Raw genomic sequence first — 13,237 nt, forward strand, 5'->3', positions numbered from 1 at the left:
GCCCAAAGAGCAGAAATCCCCAACCATGTCCCATCCAATCATGGAGAAGGCAATGGGACAGAGCCATATGGCTGGAGTATGTGTGTTCCACTCTGTATTATTAATTCACTGATGCTAAGTATTTCAGCTGGAAACCCCCAGGGCTTCCAGGAATGTCCTAGTGGCTGTGATCACAAGTTATTCAGCAGTGCCACTTGTTCAAGAAAAGCCTTTCTGAACAAGCACAACTCTGAGGCTCTAGCTGGTTTACTTTTGCCTTTCAGCTGCTTCCCTCTAAGTTCCAGAGGGAGAAGTTTCTCAGCAGGAAGAAGGAGGCCAGCACTGGGGGGAGTATTCTGCCCAGAATTGGCCCATTTCTAGACAGGAGTGAGACTCGCCCAAAGGTAGCCTTTTCCTGCTCGTTTCCTTTCTGTTTCACATGAAGTTTGAAGAGGGTGTGTGTTTGTGACAGGCTTGCCTCCAGCAAAATACCTCAGTGTCCAGGTCCTGCTGTCATTGCAAAGTGCTGGGAGTGGTGGACTGGGAGTCCTGATCTGCACTAAGGCAACACAAATACCCTCTGCTGAAGCTGCTGGGGTGTGCTGGAGTGCAGCTGCCATTGCTAAAACAATGGGAGGAAGGCTGGGGACACAGAGACCCAAAATTGCCCTTTGCCATTCTCCTGCTGAAGGAGCCACCTCTTGCTTTGGTGTGGTCACCATCAAATGCTCGGGGTCACAGGATTCGCTGCAGAGTGGCAGCGTTGGCCTTTGAAGGCCAAGGATCTGCAGGAATTACTTCAGATTGAACAAAACAAATTGCATTTCTGCTTTGGGCTGGAACAATGTGTTGGACCCTGACGGGGTGTTAGATTTTGCAGGCTGCCAGATGTACAGGGGACTGGCTCTGGGCAGAGGGGAATGGATGTGCTTTGTCTGGATCAGTGCCTTCTCAGAGGTGTGTTTAAAGCTGCTTTTCTGGCAGGACTAGTTTGGTATAAAGCACAGTCCAAACGGGTAGGTGACTGAGGTGGGCTGTTGAGTAGGAAATTGGAAGCAAGAGACATGGAACACAATCCAGGTAAAGGATTGTCCTGGAGAGGAGCCTTGGGAACACCTCAGGGAAGGGCACAGCTAAGGGACAGTGTGCTGCAGCCACTCCCTTCAGCAGAATGTGTCTGCTGTGAAGTCACAGAGGAGACCTGCTTGTGTCTCTGCAGTGACAGCAGTGTGGCTGGAGAAGGCAGACAAAGCAGGGCAGAGTTTTCTCCAAGCAATGTCTCTGCTCCAGAAGCATTTGCTGTTGTTGTGTCATTCCAGATGTGCCTCTAGAATGGCATGAAATAAGATCGCAGTAATGACAAGAAAGCACCCATTTAAAGGCCACTGAAAAAGGAGATACCAACTCTACTTTTACCCACGTTGCTGAGAAAATAACTGAAACTTATCCTCATTCAGCATTCACCTCATTTGTCTTTTTATTTTCAGCTCATTTGTCTTTTTATTTTTGCCTTTTCCTCTCTTTGGAACACACTAACTTGTAAATACAATGAAAAGGAACAAAATCATCAAAGCAAAGGAAAAGTGTTTCTTAGTAAGGATTCAGCTGAGCCGGGGATGTCTCCCTCCCTGAGAGCCAAGCGCACACACACCCTCTGAGAAAATGGCCATCTTTGTATCCCCTTTGTACCCGGCTGGGGCGGTCCCTGTGCCCTTTGCCATTGGATGGGTACTCAGGGGCTTCCATTCTCTACTGAGCACCAACTTTTCTGTGCCCTCCCTTCTCGTCCTCCTTCCTTTTGGTCAGGTCTTCAACCCTGTCCCTCTCACTGTGACACTCAACAAACCAACCTGAACAAATGCAAACCAAAAATAACACACAGAACCAACAAATTCCATTCTTTTGCTTAATAACCTTTTGGCTTCAGCCAAGTGTCACCTCATCTCTCAAACCTCCTCTGGTCCTGTGCTCTTCTTACTGATTTCTAAGTTCTAGAGCAGAAAAGATATTTGCAGTTGTGTGGGCCTCGGTTTCCCTGTCTCAGAGTAAAAGACATCCCAAATCCTTTCCCATGGAGTCTCGTGTAAATTCATGGGTTTTACTTACTCCATGAGTGCTCAGTCAGTGCCCCAGAGCTCTGTGACCGCATGGGCACAGGGCTGTGTTTTAGGAAAGTGCTGCCTGGCATTCTGGAGAAAGAAACCTGGAGAAATCCATGCCAGAAGGGCAGCTTGGCTTGAGCCTGCTCTGTGTGGCCCAGCAGCTGTGGATCAGCTCAGAGCAGAGGTGGGTGAGCCACTGTTTGCCCAGTGTGGGCTGGGCAGACGTGCTCCCCCAGAGTCTGTACTTCACTGGGGATCAGTGGAAGATTCTCCTGCATGAACCTTCCTCCCAGCAGCTGAAGCTCTCCCTGCTCTCTCTCCTCTCCAGCTGCCGTCAGCTGCTCCGAAACAGAGCTGGTTTGGGGTTTCCCCACCAGAGCTGGTATTTCAGAACTTCGTCGCTCGGGAGGTCTCTGAAATGGTGCTGTCTCTCATGAATAAGGACAAGGTAAGTGCTGGCACGTGAAGCTTTAACACTGTGCTGGAAGAGGAGAGTGCTGTCATTCCCTCAGTGGACAGCAAAGCAAGTTATCTGCTGCAGCACATGCAGAAGAAAATGTCTCAGCACCTTGTTCTGCAAGATGGTGGAAATCTTCCTGTGCTGGGAATTGTCCCCAGATTTTGGCCAGGCATTGATGGTGTCTATCCCAAAGGAGTTTCCTTCTCTCGAAAGCTCTGGATTGACAGGAATGTTGAGGGCTGTACAGTTCTTACCTGCTCTCATGCTTTGCCTTGGGTCTATAGCACACCCTGTGTGTCCTTGGTTAATCTTGGCTCCTGGTAGGAATCTCTGCCTCTCTCAACCAGTTTGGCTCCCTTTATGCAGTTCACAGGCAAAGCTCAGGGGCTGAGCCTCCTGCACTTTATGCTGGAATCACTTCTCATTAATGGCATTGGCCCTGCAGGAACCGTGTTCTGCAAGAGCCCTGCAATCAGAGTGATGGAGCAGAAGCAGTGAGAGGCCTTTAGGTGCCACTTGAGGCTCCTGCTCAGCTTCATCCAGCTCTGCTCAGCTTTTCCAAAAGCAACACGGTGCTCTGCTTTCCCTTTGCAGAAGCACAGCACATCCAAAGCCATGTGCTCCTGGAGGTTTCCACCTTCAGCTGAAGAAATTGGGATTGTTTTGCAGTTTCCCAAGAGAGCTGAGAGGGGAAAAGTTGAAAAATGTCAGTTGTGTTCCACTGTAAAGAGGAAAACTTGAGACCATTTGAATTTCAGTCAGGGAAACATTTTCTCAAGTGAGGCTTGTGGCAAGAGTGGGCTGGTGGGAGGAGACAGGAGGGAGTCCAAATCATCTGGTTTAGACTTTTGGAGAGCATTTTGGTGCTCAGGGGTTATGATATCAGTGTGTTAGAAAATGCGTGTGTGCTGTGCATGGGTACCCCAGAGGGCAGAACCTGGCCTCCTGGCTGCAGGCAGGAATGCCCAGCAGCCCAGCTTGCCTGCACAGGCAGCAGGAAGCCCTGGAGAGCCAAGATTGGCTTTGCATACTGGAACCACACTGTCAGTCAGTGCTGGTCCTGTTTCTCCAGGCAGAAAATGCCTCTGAAGCCCCATGGTCAATAGACACCGCCTGTCTGTGTTTCTGTTACTTTTGGCAAGCTGGTTGCTCTCATGGTTTTATGATTCTTCCTTGCTGCTTTACTGCCCATTTAAGTTCTCTTTGCCATCTCCTTGTTTTAGGGATTGTCTTGCTGTGTTCATTCCTTCTTTTGCTTTTCAGGTTTGCTTTTATTCCCAGTAAGACCACAGTGTTGGGTCTCCTGTCTTGCTGCTCTGCCTGCCTGACTGTATCCCCAGAAGGTCCCTACCCAAACCTGATCTGCTGGAAGGGAATTTCTTCCTTGCCCCACAGTAATGTGCTGGTTTGCTTTTAGGTAGCACATTCCCCCTCTGGAACATGACAACTTCATGGCTGTGTGCAGGCAGAAGCCAGCAGGTTTTTTGGCCTTGTTGAATACGCAGGTGACTTGGTTCAGATGCTGTGTCTCCATCCTGCTGGTGCTGACCTGCTCGGCCCTTCCTTCCCAGCAGGCACTGCCCTACTGCCCCTGGCCAAAATGCGGGAGCCAGAGAGAAGGGATTCAAGTTCAGCCTTGTGAATGATGTGCCTGTGCCTGCTCAGCTGAAAGTGCTTTGGAAAAGGGTCAAGGGAGGGATGTTAGCAGGGCATGGACAGGTCTCCTCTCGTCCTGTTTCCACAAGTGGCAAAATCAAATTTCATGTCTTTGCTGCAGTTTCTTCACGTGGTGAAGGTCTCCATGGAGAGCTCACCTTACTTCCAGCTGGTGAGCTCCAGCGATGCGTACCGTGCCGTGCCGCCGGGCGCCTCTGCCCCTGTGCGCATCCGCTTCACCCCCAGCAAGAACAAGGTGAGGCTGGAGGAGCCACAGCACACAATGATCTCCACAGCCATTGTTTTCCCTGCACTCTGGCTCCAGCCCATTGCATGCTGTGAGCTGGGCTCCAGGCGTGGGCAGGCAGCCTGCAGCCAGTCACACCTTGGCACTGCTGGCAGGCACTGCAGCCAGGCCTGAGAGGCTCTGCTTCCCCTCCGTGCACATTGCTGAGCATTGCCAAGGGAAGATGCACAGGAAACAGGATGAAAATGACAGAGGGCTGCTGATAGATGTTGGGCCATCTCTAGGTGCAGTGGAAGGGGTTTCATTCTGATGGAAAACACCAGAGGAACAAAGAGGTCAGAGAGCTTTCATCCTTCCTGGACTGCCAACAGCTTCCCTGCCTGCCCCTGGGCTGGAGCAAAGCCGGTGCTTTTTCACTCCCTCTGTTGTGCAGCCTTGCAGCTGTGCTGTCCCAGAGCACAAATGAGCATGGCACAGCTGCAGGGCCAGGGCAGAGGATGTGCTGTGCCTGTGAGCCCGGCCTGGCACAGGCACACTGGGCTCTGGGTGCCCTTGGTCAGCAGGAGGTTGCTGAGCTGGAGGGGACTTGGACACCTGCCTGCAGGAGCTGGTGTAGGGCAGGTACAAGCTGCAGGCAGAGCTGTGGGCCCAGTGCCCGTGGCAGTGACACTGCTGGGGCTCTGTCTTCATGCCTGTCGCTGTGCTTGCTCTGTCAGCTGGCACCCATTCCGTGCCAAAGGTGCTTTTGTGGGGAGGTTTGAACAGCAGTGCTGAGGCCCTGGCAAGTCTGATCTCAGTGCTGGGATCTGGAGGGTTCATGTTCTGATCTGGAGGCTTGTTCATACAGAAGGGTTGAGGGCATGGCATGGAAGGGAGGAAGCCTTGCAGGGAAACAAAGAGAGGCCCTTTCCAACAGCATCCTGCTACCTCTTAGCACTGTTCTTCTCCTGACTTGGTTGGACAGGCAAAGTTAGAGGGGAGTTGTGAGCCAACTGATGTTTCTGCACCAGGCCAGAGGTGCAGGATGTCTTTGGGTGCAGCTGTTTTCTCCTCTTCCTTTTGCTGCTTAGAGTCAGTTGAACACTTTGTCCTATTCTCAGACAGTGGGAATATAGAAGCCTAAAGAGCAATGTCCTGTGTTCCCCAGCTCCATGTTGCTTAGAAGGGGCTTAGGAATTCTTTAACATCATTAAAGTTTAGAGTAGGAATGATGGTGGCCTAGGGCTGTTATCTCTATGAGCCAAGTGACACAAGAGCTTAATGCCACTGAGACAGATTTTGCAAAGTGCACTGGTGCCTTTAAAATGTGACATAGTAGTAGAACTTAGTGTTCATTTGAGGGTGCAATAGGTAAATGGATGCCCTTGAAGGGGTATAGGAAATGGTTTTTCTTCTGCCATGGGGATGGCACTAAATGTCCTGTGCTGAGCCAGTTTCTTTTCCTGCAGGATTATTGCCACGAGCTGGTGTGCCTCACTGCAAGGGAAAGGATCGTTGTGCCAATTCGGGCCATTGGTGCCCGAGCTGTGCTGGACTTCCCTGCCCAGCTGGACTTCTCCAAGTGTCCAGTCAAGGTCAGCGCCCAGCAGACTCGGCTGGTGTGCAATGTCGGTGCCCGGGCAGCTCGGTACCAGCTGAGCACCCAGAGGTGAGGCAGCTCATCTGTCCCTGTGCAAACACCTTTGGGTGAGAGCAGAGTTGGGAAAGAGCTATAGAAGGAACCAAGCATCGGATCTGCTGCCCTGCAGCCTGGCTGGAAGTGAGCAGGATGGAAGGCATCTGCTCTTGCTTTAAGTGGCCTTGGAGCTTTCTGTGTCCCAGATTCCCTGGAGGCTGCTGGAACATTTTGGGAGCTGGCTTGCACCCTGCTGAGCACAAGCAGCTTCGGAAATGCTTCCTCAGCACTGTCAGCCAAACAGAGCCATTCTCTGGGAGGCCACAGGCACGTGGCTTTGCAGTGGTCCTGGAGGGGACCTCTGGAAATCATCTGAGCAAACACACTGCTCAAAGCAAGAGCAGTGTCTGGGGCTTGCAAGGTGCCATTGGGAGACATGGACCTGTCTTTAGATGCCATACAAGAAAACAAACATGTCAATGGACCTAGTTATAAAAGCAGAAGAAAACAACCTTTTTAAAACCCCTCCATACCTTATCTTTTCGGCCTGTCAGGTGCAGCAGTGATTCATTGAGAGGATGGATCTAACAGGATGAGAAGTGTCTTAAGGAGCAGCTCACAATTAACAGAGAAAAGCCCAAAATTTAGCTTTCCAGGCCTATCTCTTGGCAGTGATTTTCATTTGGTTCTTACAGTGTCAGGGATGTCTCCTTCACAGCTCTTCTAGCTGTGGGCTCAGGGAACAATTTAGTGGTGTTGGCTGAAATTCAGAGGAGTTACGTTTAGCTGTAGACTTGTAGAGTTTGTGTCTTTGGGTCTTAGGGAGCCAGGTGTGTGTGAGAGATGACTGCTACAGCAGGAACAGAGGAGTCTGGTGGGTACCGCCCAGGGATTGAAGAGATGTGCGGGCTGATTTGCACTCAGTTTTTCAGTGCTGACAGCTGAGTCCTGAACTTGGCTGGATCCTCTTCTCCTGATAATTTGAAAAGAAGAAGACACCTTCTTTCTCAGGCAAGCCCTGAAGTCATCCCTGGAATGTTATTCCCATCCTGCCACCTGAAGGCAGGAGCATGTAACATGGGGCAGGAGTGGGAAGGGAATGGAATGGAAGGTAGTGCTGAAGCGTGGCCAGGGATTCCCCTAACTGGCAGCTTCTCTATTGTGGTGAAATTTCTGGCCAAAGACTAAGAACAGAATGCTGTGCCTTGCCCCCAGCAGGCCCTGATGCCCCCAGCCCCAGCAGAGCTGCAGCCGTGCTGGCATCAGCCCCAGGGCAGATGCAGGAGCACGAGCACTGATCTGGCTGTGGGGCTGCTGGGGCCTTGTCTTTCCTCCCCTGCCTCCAAAGTCTCACGTCCAGCACATGAACATTGCTGGCCCAAGGCTTCTCCATCAGCCAGCAGTGATGTTCTCACCAGTGGCAATGGGAACAGGTCAGCCCATAATTACAGCAAGAGGTCCTTAATGAGCAGAACCTGAAGCGAGTTCATCAGCTGTTACTACTGACATGAACAAAGTTCAGCTTGGCAGATGTTCTCTTTGTTTCTGTGTGTGATGCATTCATCAGCAAAGTCCCCAGAACACATTTGAAGTGACAGATTGACTAGCAACAAAGCACCAGGGCCAGGAACTTTTGTTTCCTCACTGGGGCTGTAGAAGGGCACAAAGCCCAGCAGCTGCTGGGCAGAAGCACATTTCCCATGAGCTGTCCCTGAGCATCAAAGCACAGAGTCTTGTGCCTTTAACCGAGCCATTGCCTGCTCTGTCCTCGGCCTCCAGGGGCAGCGTCACTGCACCGAGTTTACACTTCGACCTGGCTGAGCTCGACTTCGGGGACATCTCCTTTGGTGAGTGTTCCCTGGGCTGGGACACAGCCTCAGGGCTCTGTGCCTTCCAACAGAAAAGCATCCCTCACTCCTGCTCTGCCCCAGCAGCCTCTTCAGGCTGTGAACTGCAGGGCTGCTGCTGCTGCTGCTGCCTCAGGGGGCATTTTGCCATTGTGAGATCCAATGGAAGCAAGGAATAGAAAGGCAGTATTTTCTGGTGTCTCTGTGCTGCTTTAAAAGACAGATGTCTGTCAAGGAAGGTGGGAATCTTGCTGCAATGGAAAGATGAGCCCCTCCCTCCAAATGATTATCCCTTTGAAATGACAGGGCTCCCAGGCAAAACTGTGGGAAAAGGAATAACAGTTCTTTGCTAGACTATCTCAGGAGAGCACAGACAAGACAAGAACAGACATTTCCCAGATGCCAAGTCCTGTTTTTCCCCTTTGGTGGAGTTCTGGTCACAGCAGGAGGAGCTGTGGGCTCTGGCAGGGCAGTGATCCCCCCCCAGCCGGTGCAGAAAGGGAAGGGAAGGAGGAAATGCTCCTTTTGCAAAGCCCCAGAGGGCAGGGTATGTGGGCAGTGCCCAGCAGCAGCAGTAGCAGCGGGGCAGGCAGGCAGGGTCGGTGCCAGCGCTGAGATGCAGCCAGGGCAGCCCCGGGCCAAGCACAAACCTCCCGCAGCAGCAGCGGCCGAGCTGCGACCCCCGAGCGGGAGGAAGGGAAGCTCCGCTCCCTGCCCAGCCTCAGCTCCCACTGCACAGCCGCCCACGGAATCACGCCACAACTCCCAAAAAACCCCAATGGAAAAGCCCAGCCCAGGGCCAAACCCCCCCAGAACCTCCCAGAACTGCTATCCCCCTTCCCAGACCAAGGGCAACATTCACTGCCAAGCCTAAACCCAGAACAATGAAGTTCATGAACTTCTGAAGGAAACTCATTGCCTTTTTTGAGCTGCTTCTTCCCCAGCCTGCATCACCACGGAGGCGCTTGTCAAGTTGCCTTTGGAAGGAATGAAACACGAAAGGCAAGAGATGGAAATATGGGTCTGAAGCAGGAGATTCAGATCCTGCTGAATCCAATTTCATTCCTAAGGGCTCTTGGGCTGAAGGCAGCTGTTGTATCTTTGCTTCTTTGTAACTGTTGACTGTTGTCTGCATGTGCTGCCCTCAGTCTCATTGGAGGTTTTGACATCTGGGTTTGTCCTTTTTGTGCCTCTCTTGCCTCCCTGCTGGAGTCCCTGCTGGAGCTGGCAGTGGTCACTTGGATGGGCACAGAGAAGCTCTGGGCTGCAGCTGCAGTTGTTTTTTCTCCCCATCTGTGTCCCAGTGACTCTTGGTGAGCAGGCCTGGGGAGAAGTATCCCCCCTACAGAGCTGGTCAGCCCAGCCAGATGTGCAGTGCAGAGCAGGCTGTGGCTGCTCTGCGCGCTCTGCAGGACATCCCCACTATGAGTGGCTGTATCTCTGGCTTTGCAGGATGGAAAGCAAATCTCAGAGCCAAGGTGGGGTGAAGCCTTGCAGGCAGCACTCTCAGTGAGCAGCATGGCTGTGATGACCCTGTGTGTGGGCTGAGGTGGGACCTGGTTCCTAATTGCTAATCTCAAAGCAAGGCTTGGCTGTGTCCCCAGTTGAGTGGGCTCTGAGCTGTCACGTGCTCAGTCTGTTTGGCCCAAAGCAAGAGATGCCTTAAGGGTCCTACAGAGAGAAGCTGCATTAGGGTGCTTTGCATCACGTTCTAGTTCCTGATTCCATCCTCACTTTCTTTCGCTGTAGCTTCTTCTCACTGACAACTCACTGTTTATATGTCTTGAAAAAGGTGGGAGTGTTGGCAGGCTGAGCAGGGAATTGGACAGCTTGAATTCTCAGAGTAAATGCTGGGTCTGGGTGCACACTCATCACTGAGAGAGAACTGGTGCTGGTTTGGGGCAGGTGAGGGAGCTTGTCCCCATCCCAAAGAGAGAAGCTTGCAGTGTTCAGCAGGGCTAGGAGTGGGCATTTTCAAGGCTGCAGTCTGGAATCTGTGTCAAAGGGAACTAAGTGACGATTAGTTCCTTATGCAGCTTCTAGGTGAGCTGTAGTATCTTGCCCCCAGGATTATGCCCTGCTGGGCGCCTGAATGGATATTTGTGTCCTTGCCAAGGCTTTCCCTACACGCAGCGCTGCCGCCTCACCAACAGCTCCGCGGTGCCCCTGACGTTCCAGCTCCGCATGTCGGACGATGGCACGCAGCCGGCTGTGGACAGCGTGGATCAGATCCGCAGGGACACCGACCCGGCCTGGAGGAAGGGAATCCATTTCCATGTGGAGCCCAGGGAGTTCACCATGAATCCCAGCCAAGGCACCATCCTCCCCCAGGGACACCAGGACATCGAGGTACGGCAAGAGCCCAGCCACAGCCGCTGCAGCACCAGGGCTGGAGCTGCACTGCAGGGTGGGAGGGCTTTAGCTCTGGTGCCAGCTTGGAGCATCCTGCACTGAGAGATCTGCACTGCTGGGGGCCTCTGCTAGCTGGCTTACTCGGGATGTTCCTCAGGGAGCACTGTTTGCTTTCCAAAATCATATGCTGAGCTCACAGACCTTATGGCCAAGGCCTGAAGCAATTCTTGTGTTTTTGAGAGCGACTGATTTGATTGCAATGGGGCAGAGCAAGGATGAGGGCAGAAGGTGGCTGTTAGAGAGATGTCATTGTATAAAGCAGTTAGCTTTTCTTCGTGGTGTCATTTCCCTCCTCCTGGGGAGCAGAATGATTTGTGTTCACTGCAGGAAGCTCCAGTGGAGACAAAAAAATCTGCAGCCATGTGTAGCGGTTCAAATTTATTGTATTGATTCCTTGTTAAGTGGTTTGTTCTGTTGTACCCCGTGTTCTCCCCGAGTTGGTTTACCCCTGGGTTTTACCCTCCCACAAAGCTGTCCCTCATGCCATTCCCTGCCCCTTGTTCCAGCTCTCTTCCTTCCTGTCAAACCCAGCCCCTTTTGTTCCCCAACCTTCTTTGCCAATTTAACCTGGAGCCAATCCCTGTCTGCAACACCCCTTTGGAATTCCCCTATTGCTGGAGGCCCCATTGGCCCATGTGAGCCATCCTCCCCACCCTCCTATCCAAAGTGGCCCCAGACACTTGATGTAATCCCCTCAGTGCTCTGCTGAGGATTCTCTTTTGGTTTGCTGTTTGTATCCACCCCCTGATTTGTATCTGTACAAAATTCCTTGCACCGGAGTGTCCAGGGCTCTTTTGGCTCTGATCCTTTTGCTTGGAATAAACCCTTCCTTGTGGAACTTCAAGATAGAGATCCTTCTCCTTTCTTCTCTGCCTGGTCCCGTTGGTGGCTTGTCTCTTGCGGTGTTGAGCAAGAGGCTCTGAGGGTTCTGCCTGTGGTCAATGCCCACCCTGGGGCAGTTCTGAGGATTCTGCCTCTGGTCAATGCCCACCCCAGCACAGTTCCCCACTCCTGGCTTGGGGCTGGAGTTCTCAGAGCCAGCCTGGGCTCGGGGTCCCAGGGCAGCCATGAACTGCCCAGCACCTGCTGGGCCACACTTTGCCCTCAGCCTCCTGCTGTAAAGCTGAACTCATTGTGGTCAAGTCAGATTTCCTCTGCATGGATGTCTTTGTAGTCAGATGAGCAATTGGCCCCTTAATTTGAATGCAGTGGTGCATAGAGCTGTAGTCTAATGTTTTAATGTAGCTGACCTGTGCCCTGATAGCAAGGCGTGTTTAACAAATCTGGTATTGCCAGAAGGCTTTTGTTACTCTGAGACTGTGCTCTACATATGGAGCAGCAGAAGAATGAAGGGCAAATCCTCCCTCAGGAACTGGAGGATATCACCCGTGGGTAATGAGCTTTTGGAAGGAAGAATTGACTGTTCTTCTCTTCCACCAGGTGACCCTGTGCTCCAACACGGTGATGGAGTTCTACCGGAGATTGCTGGTGGACCTGGAGGGTATTGGCAAGGGAGTGGCAGCCCTGATCATCACAGCCAGGTACCAGCCCTTGCCTGGCCTCCCGCAGGCACTGCCTTGCCCAGGCTGTGCTGGCTGCAGCTGCCAAGGAGAAGTGCTGCTGAATGCCCTCATGTTGTGCCAGCTGGACACGAGAACAGCAGTGCTTGGGCAGCAGCCCGTGGTGAAAAGCACGTTTGCTCACAGCTCAGCATGGTCCTGGGCCCTCTTCTAAAGGCACCAGGAATGATATCATTGATTGGCCTTGTTTTTGGTGCTTGAGGTGGAACAAATTTCCCAAGGGCCTCCTCTCCTTCAGGCTGCAAGAGGTGGGGTTGTGCTGGTTGTGAGCACCGTGCACTGGTTTGGGCCACAGCAAGCAGCTGCTGAGAGTCAGGCTCTGGCTCTGTCCATGAGGGCACATGGCAGGGGGGAAGTGGCTCCCAGCAAGAGTGGGGAGGGCAAGGTCTGACAAGGGGAAAGCAGCCCTTGATGTGGCAGGTCAGCTCCAGTTTTTGTCCTTCCCTCTGCTTCCCATTTTGAGCTTTAATGTTGTCAGAGTTGAGAGCAAAAGTCGTCGTTGCTGCAGCAGAATTCCATGCTGCAGTGCTGCTGTGGGTGTCAGTGTGATGCCCAGAGGGATGCAGCTCCCTGGTGCTGTTCCCTGTGCCAGGCAGAGCCATCCAGGCAGTGCCTGGGCTGCCATTGTGTACAGCAGGTGGAGCTGGGGCCAGGCAGTGCCTGGAGCTGTGCAGTGAAGGAGCCAGGGAGCTGCAGGGCCTGGAAGGGGCTGATCAGCCCCTCTGTGGGGCAGCTGCTGTCTCGTGCCCTCCAGGGCTGGGGCAAAGAGCTGAGTTCTCAGGCAGGGCAACAGCACCATGGCAGAGAAGGGAGTCATTTTTACTGAGACCCTGGAGCTGTGTGTTCCTTGAGCCTTAGGGAGCACTGATCCTTGTTGGGAAGGCTCCCCCAGAGCTCGTGGGTCACTGGCACTCTTCCAGGAGTCCTTGCAAGCCTTCTTGTGTAAAGGAGGGGCTGAGGCAGCTGTGGGGCAAAGTGCTCTGCCTGGGGCACTTGGCAGCCTCTGGGTGCTGCCTCTCAGGGTTTGCCCCTCCTTGGCAAGACATGTTGGAGTGGGAAGAGGTAGAAGGCAATTTATCCCTGTAGGGCTCTTCAATGTGCATTTGACAGTGACCAATGTGTTCTGCTCCATTTCACAATCTTTGGGGGTAGGCATTCTCCATTCTCTCAGTATCTCTGATTGTTCTGGGGTCATCTCTTTGCCCAGATGTCTCGTTCCTGAGCTCCAAGTGTCCCCCCAAGTGCTGCTGTGTGATGAGTGCCACCTGAAGGTGCCCTATGAGAGGAAGATCTTCATTAGGAATCCCAGCCACCTTCCTGGCTGCTACGGGCTTATTCC

Source organism: Melozone crissalis, unplaced genomic scaffold (genome assembly GCF_028551555.1).
Source record: "Melozone crissalis strain CALT ecotype California unplaced genomic scaffold, PUWL_Pcris_2 ptg000073l_1, whole genome shotgun sequence".
NCBI classification, from domain to species: domain Eukaryota; kingdom Metazoa; phylum Chordata; class Aves; order Passeriformes; family Passerellidae; genus Melozone; species Melozone crissalis.